Genomic DNA, 7,773 nt, shown 5'->3' on the forward strand with positions numbered 1-7,773 from the left:
GGACTGGAGGTAAAGCTGGAAATCTGGCGAATTTATACCTTCTCAATGAGATACTAGATATAACTTCTTGTTGGATGTAACCTTTTTCGTATTATGGTTGATTTAGAAACAATTAAAGAACGAACGATTTTCACGTAGAGACACATATTCAAAATCCTTTAAGTTAGGTTCAAAACCTTTAACTAACTTGTTAATTTCAATTAAAAACCATTCGCGTACCGTTCAGCACCCCTGGCCATACCTGTCCACCATCGCTTGGGCTCAGCTCAGCTCACGTTACTTTATAGAAATTGACAACGAGCTCACCTCAAGCTCAAAATTGAAACAATGTTTCCTTAGAGCTCAATGTGAGCTCAAGCTCAGTTAGTTTTTATAAATGAGCTCGCCTCGGGCTCGGGTTCATTCGCATAATTTTGATGGGCTAAGCTCGAGCTCAAACTCTCTCTAATATCTTTCGCGGGCTGAGCTCGGGCTCAAAATCGATAGAATTTAAGGCTCACCTCGAGCTCGGGCTCATTCAATTTAGTAAGCTCAAGCTCGAGCTTGGTCTCATATTGCCAGAGAATATTTCTTCCAAACAGTGTAGATGTTGAAATAAATTATTTTGCAGCTATTTTTACGCGATAAATGCAAAACTACAATACATATTTACTATCCAAATGACTTGCACTACATTTGTATTTAAAAAAATTCAAAACTTCATCTACCAATGAGTTACGCTAGTTTCTGTTGGCACTGAATGCGGCGCTGAGCCAAGCTGAGCGCAGTCTCAAAATAGTGAGCGCCCTTTCAACATGAGCGGTCTCATAGTTTTCAGTTGGCCTCGCTCGAGCTCAGGAAAGCCAAAACATTTGTAAGAGAGCTCAGCGCAAGCTCTCGTTGATTTTACAGTTGAACCTGGGCTCAGTTCAAGGCTCACTTTGTTTGTGACGTATTGTGAGCCCGGGCTCAAGCTCAGAGAACTTTTTCATAAACCTTCGGGCTCGGCTCGGGCTCGTGACTTTATCAATTATTTCGAAGAGCCTCGCTCAATTCGCGCTCGGGCTCGCTAAATTGAGGTGAGCGCGGACAGCTATGCCCCTGGCAGCCTCCATTTTTTGTTTTCTTTGGTTAAGGTTTTTTTCTCTAGTCCAGATACGTCATTCGCGTCTGTATGACCTATCCCCACGGGATCCAATAGGTATGCGCAGAGCAATGACGGACATGAAAGGGATGGCTTACTTGTCCACTAACACCGGCGTAAGAGTAGAAGCGTAAAATCTAGTGACTTAGGCATTCTTATTGTAAATTTATTCTTGCTTTGGTGTTTTGTAACGTTAACAGTTATTTTGACAAACTAAGAAAATCGTTGAGGTGAAACGAGAGGATAGTAGTGCTGTGCGAGTACTCGATAAGACTCGAGTACTCGGCTCGATACTCGATAAGACTCGAGTACTCGGCTCGATACTCGATAAGAGATTTTCTGAGACTCGAAAAAGTTTCGAGTATCAAACCAAGGCTCGATAAATACTCGAACCTGCTTTTGGAAAGCCTTGGACTCTGAAAATAGGATGTAGTAGCTATAAAAATCCACAAGAAAATCACGCATATTGGTTAGCAGACGCACATTAGTGCTCATTGGGGAGGTTATATCATAATGCCAGTGCAATGTAGTAGGGTAGTAGCTCCTAGCTGATAAAATAGTGAAAGTGAAAGTAATGAAATGCAGTTAGAGGCGCGTTTACTATTATTATTTTATTAATTAATTTTTTTTTAAGTTTAGTTTAGTAATTTTCGTTTGGAACTCTGCGCGAAGTATAACAATGGCTACAAGTGACTTCGGTGAGGAATGAGATTCCGAAGAAGATATTAATGAGGAATTCAGTCAGATAAATTAAAAGGGAAGAAGACTAATACCGTCTGGGAATTGTTTGAAGTAGTTGTCGATGATCAAAATTACACCAAATGTCTATTATGAGAGCAATAAATTAACAGAAAGTGTGAAAATACTAGAAAATCAATTCCCAATTAGTCGATAAATACTCGAAACAAATTTTCCAACTACTCGATACTCGATTCGAGTACTCGAGACTCGGCTCGATACTCGATAAGGGAAAATTTCAATACTCAAGACTCGACTCGAAACCAAAAATTCAAGGCTCGCACAGCCCTAGAGGATAGTGCTTACACGGCAACCCTGTTGTGTAAATGGCTTTGAACATAGAGGGTATACAGTTGAGGAGTAGAAAATTGGGCCTTTACAAACACGTAAAGGTAATATCCCTCTCTTCATTTGCTGTTTTTACCTCTCCGAGTGACGTATGTTACGGAGAGGTTCTAATTTCGACGTGTCTGTCTGTCTGTCTGTGTGTCTGTCTGTCTGTGTGTCTGTCTGTCTGTGTGTGTGTCAGTCTGTTGTTATTGACTTACACCCCAGGGGACCGCGTTCGCAGTTTTCAAATCGGAGCAAACGTTTTCCCAAATTCCGGACCGCATTTACAGTTCCCGGAAATTTGGAAAATTGAATTCCACTTACAATGGCTATTATCCATTGCCTATCTAACACCACTATCCTCAGGCCATTTGTCCATCTTACTGACTTCTATAATCCACCTCCATCTGCTCTTTGTCCATCCCACATGGACACCAGTCTGCACACACTGGCTTCTAATCCCCACCCTCTTGTGGTCTTTGTCCATCCCACATGGACACCAGTCTGTACACACTGGCTTCTAATCACCACCGTCATCTGCTCTTTGTCCATCCCACATGGACACCAGTCTGTACACCTGGCTTCTAACACCACCATCTTCTGGTCTTTGTTTTTGTCCATCCCACATAGACACCAGTTTGTACACCTGGCTTCTAACACCACCATCTTCTGGTCTTTGTTTTTGTCCATCCCACATGGACACCAGTCTGTACACCTGGCTTCTACTCCATCATCATCGTTAAGGTTAAGACATACGCGGCGATCGGCCAGGGTTACGAGAAACGTCTGGCCTTCCAATGGCGGGGCTTCCACCAAAGGTTCACGCAATTGCGCTGTTCTTATCAAAGCTGCGATTCGACACCCTTATATACTACCTATGTGAGTAAGGCGACGCAACCGGCGTATGCTTCATTTCAAACTCCAATATTAGTCAAGTCTCTCAAGAATGTTTAATTATTCTTTTTCAAAACGATGTAACGCTCAATAAGGCGAACAACTATCGAAGAAAATATTTAATATTAATTATATTTATTTTAATATTTAAGATAATCATGTCTCTAAACTCAAAATTAATACGGAAAGGGTAAAACAGCAGTCTATGTGTTTGTCTATGTGTCCGTCCGTTGTTTCACTAGTGCGCTGCGTTAGAAGTTCGTTTTTGTTTTGATGTGTAAAGAAATCCTTCAGAACCTTAATATTCCCGTTTTCCATAATATAAAATGAATATGTGGAAATATTTTTCGTAATTATGATGCATTTAGTACTTTTGTATATTTAAACTCCATTTCATTTTGATATTCCAAAGATTTTTTTTAATATTATTATTTAAAATGGATGTTTATATATTACTTAAGCTATACTACATCTGTTTATAGCATAATCCTTCCTAAAGTGAATACAAGCGCAACGCTACAATGGTGGTCAAATGAACTGTTATTTGTCAATAGGCCTAGTGAACCAAAAAGTAAACGCTTGGGTTTGGTTTTCGTTTCTGTAATGCAGAGACATTAACGGTTCAGAGTGAGCCGAAAGTTAAATACACTATTAAATTATTAGGCTTAGATTTTATAATCATGGTGGAAATCTGGGCCGCGCTCAGCAGAGCCCAGCGCTGTTAGCAGTGTCCTACATAACGGGATTTTGTTTTTGAATTTTGACGTCACGGTGCTTAGCGCTGAGCTAGCGCGGTCTTCAAAGAAAACAGTCGGCTTTTTGGATAACGTGACGTAAAACGTGTAGTTCTAAGCTTGGAGAAAAAACCATGGATGAATTAATACAAATAGCTGTATGGGACTATAGCTATTTAATTGGCGTGAAACCAGTTGATCACGCGAGAATTTTAAGAGATATGTTAGTTTCTAATTTTAATTATAAAAGTTGTTATCTATCTCTATAAATATGTTATCATACAATTTTTGTTAAGCCTTGGTACCTTGCACGCTTTATTGCGCTAGCGTCATTTATAAAACGCCGATGACCGGAGAAAAGCTATGACGACAGAGCTCACCGGTAAACATTTCCAAAATCCGCTGTCTTTTTTGGTGAGCTCTGGTGAACGCAGCCCAGACCAGTGAAAGGTCTGATCGTAATCGGATAATAGCTTCGTGTTTTCATGCTTTTTATGCTACGCATTTACTTTCAGTGTGTGTAGCCACAAATAAGCTTTGGTGTTATGTAACGTTAACAGTCATGTTGACAAACTACGAAAATCGTTGAGATGAAACGAAAGGATAGTGTTTACAATGCAACCCTGTTGTGAATATGGCTTTGAACATAGAGGGCATACAGTTGAGGAGTAGAAAATTGGGCCTTTACAAACACGTAAAGGTAGTATCCCTCCAAAGTTTTATCTCTTCATTTCCCGTTTCTCCCCCATCGGATGATTTTAATGTGTACAAGTATATCATTATTGGATGTAAAATGTCGTCTGATTTACAGTATATTTGCTATGCTTTGTATACTGCTTTAATATTTCATAAATTTTAACTTAAGAAACATTTCCATATCTGGGTAAATAAGTTTGTAAGTAGTCGTCTTGACTCGGAGAGGTAATATTTTGGTTTTCCCAACTTGTTTCCCCATCGGATGATTTTAATGTGTATAAGTATATCCTTATTGGATGTAGAATGTCGTCTGATTTACAGTTTATTCGCTATGCTTTGTATACTGCTTTAATATTTCATAAATTTTAACTTCAGTATTTGTTCATAAAAAAAAAGAAACATTTCCATATCTGGGTAAATAAGTTTGTAAGTAGTCCTCCTCTTGACTCGGAGAGGTAATATTTTGGTTTTCCCAACTTGTTTTTATTAATATTTTCTAGGGTAGGGGAGTTCGTTTATTTGGGAGACGATAGACAAATTTTGTTAAGGTGCTGCAGTCGTTAGAATCATTGTAATATTGAGAATTTATGTTGATAGTCTTATGATCTTACGGAATAAGATATATCTAGATCGTTGGTTTTTGTGTGGTTAGATGGCTTGGGTTTTGCGGGTTTAGATGTCGTGTTGGTCTTACAAGGCGTTATCGATAAGGATTTCAACCTTTCCCATGTATTATCTTTTTTAGCTTTTTCGCAAATGGTATGGAAATTTATTCTAAACAAGGGATTAACATTGTTTTAGGCATCAATGACAATCAAATGCTCTTTTGTCATTAAATGTAACATATTTTGAAAACCACCAGAGTATATGAGAATAATAGAAGATTTTAACCCTGAACTCGAAGAACTTTATCCTCACTGAATCTGAAAATAATCTTTGGACTTGATTTTTTTATAGATTTCTGACCTGTTATTGTTGCAGATTGTAACGGCTGGAAATTCTACTTTCAATGATTTGTCAGTACGAACGCTTTGCATCGTGGGATACTTGAAATATTCGTCCAAAATGGAACCAGTATGGTAAGCGCAAATAGCCCACACCAACAGAATATTGACGATTTTTAGGCATTGTAATTTATTTTTCGAAGTAACGCCCGAACGCGGAACGTAATGAAGTTGACGCATTGCGAAATTCCGAGAACACTAACTTGAGAAGTTAACTACAATCGTATGTTCGTATTTAAAATAGGTATGGCGCGGAGTTGTGTACTGTGTACACTAACCGCAAACGTCTTGTCATCAGCTAAGCTCATTTTTCGTTTATCAAATATTTATCTTAGATAAAACAGTTAAAGTATGAAGGTATGTTACGTAGTAAGTTCATGGATAAAGAATGGGCGCGAGGAACTTAGTTTCCACGCTACAGGATAGACAACTCCTTATCTCCAAAGGTAGATTATTCTATATATACTCTGTTCCAGCTTCGGTTGTCAGCACGAGCAGAGCTAGGTCTCTATGTAACGTAGCTTTGTCCGTGCTGACAAGAGACGAAAGGCATATTCATGGTCAGGGTCTACAATCTCGAGATTTAAATCCTCTTTTTCACGCACAAAGCTACGTTACATAGAGACCCAGGTTTGCGCGTGCTGACAACAGAAGCTGGAACGGAGTGTATACAGAATAATCTGCCGTCGAAGATACTGAGTTGCCTATCCTATAGCGTGAAAACATATTTACTCACGCGCAACCTTTATGGTAAGTTTATACAGTATAATGCAAATGTAGGCCTAAGTTAATGAATATCTAGAGGACTGTTTTTACCTCTCCGAGTGACGATGACGTCACGGAGAGGTTTTACACTGGACGTGTCTGTGTGTGTGTGTCTGTCACCGCGTTCGCAGTTGGCAAATCGGAGCAAACGTGTTCGAAATTTCCGGACCGCGTTCGCAGTACACAGAAATTCCGAAAACTTTACTTTATTGTTTTATCTGTCTTATTTAACGTCAATCATTAACTAGTCGTTATACCTTCATCTGCTGAATAACCGCCAATTCTTCCACTCAACACCCTCAGTATTTATTGGCTTCTAACAACATCAACCATGCACTAGTCTTTCGTGTACACAGCATACACAACAATCTGTTCTTATTGGCTTCTAACACCATCATCTACTGGTCTTTCGTTTATACCACATAGACACCAATCTGTAACATTGGCTTCTACTCCATCATCGTCGTTGGGCTTAAGATGTTCGCGGCGAGCGGTTAGGGTTACGAGAAACGTCTAGCCTCCCAATGGCAGGGCTTCCACCAAAGGTTCACGCAATTGCGCATTTTCTTATCCTTTAGCGTGAATCAATCGCCTTATATACCCTAAATTTACAAAAGTTCTGATATAGGTGTTCCCTAGAAGTATAACGTTAAATATAGCTATGTTAAAAATTATTTTAGGAATTAAGTTTCTTAAACCGACTTAACTATAATTAACGTAAAATACTGACGATTAAAATAATTAATATCAGTTATATTTATTTAATTATTTAAGATTAACTTCTGTCTATGTAATGACACAAGTGAGAGTTTATATAGAACGAGTAATGAAGATTGCATCTGAATCGAAACACTACACGAATATCAAAGTTAATATAAAGCGAGTAGGACGAAAAGAACTCTTACAAAACGATAACATTTTTTTTGCAGAATATTAAGTGGAAATAGTTAAAATATTTTTCGGCATTAGGATTCTTTAAGTAGTTGTGTAGCTATAAAGCTCTGTTTCATCTCAATATTCCAAGAACATCTTTTGATATTACATTTTAAATTTGGTGTTTACTTTTTAATTCAGCTTTACTACATTTATATATAGTGTAAACGCAACTCTTAACTTCATTAGATAATATGGATGACAATACTTCATCTCTCCGTAAGTGTTGAAACGATTTTGTCTATGCATAGCTGTCCGCGCTCACCTCAATTTAGCGAGCCCGAGCGCGAATTGAGCGAGGCTCTTCGAAATAATTGATAAAGTCACGATCCCGAGCCGAGCCCGAAAGTTTATGAAAAAGATTTCTGAGCTTGAGCCCAGGCTCACAATACGTCACAAACAAAGTGAGCCTTGAGCTGAGCCCAGGTTCAACTGTAAAATCAACGAGAGCTTGGGCTGAGCTCTCTTACAAATGTTTTGGCTTTCCTGAGCTCGAGCGAGGCCAACTGAAAACTATGAGACCGCTCATTTTGAAAGGGCGCTCACTGTTTTGAGA

General features: G+C 38.8%; 1 long non-coding RNA gene across 1 annotated transcript; it reads left to right on the forward strand.

Annotated features, from left to right (window-relative positions):
- The first annotated feature begins 5,393 nt into the window (after positions 1–5,393).
- LOC149647289 (uncharacterized) lies at positions 5,394–7,534 on the forward strand. The gene is made up of 3 exons (XR_016371918.1): positions 5,394–5,594; positions 5,663–5,763; positions 5,855–7,534. It is a non-coding gene; the product is annotated as an uncharacterized LOC149647289 (long non-coding RNA).
- The last annotated feature ends 239 nt before the right edge of the window (positions 7,535–7,773 follow it).

The sequence above is a fragment of the Phalangium opilio genome, unplaced genomic scaffold (genome assembly GCF_054372755.1).
Source record: "Phalangium opilio isolate 3A_F unplaced genomic scaffold, DU_Popi_V2 ptg000089l_1, whole genome shotgun sequence".
Lineage (NCBI taxonomy): Eukaryota > Metazoa > Arthropoda > Arachnida > Opiliones > Phalangiidae > Phalangium > Phalangium opilio.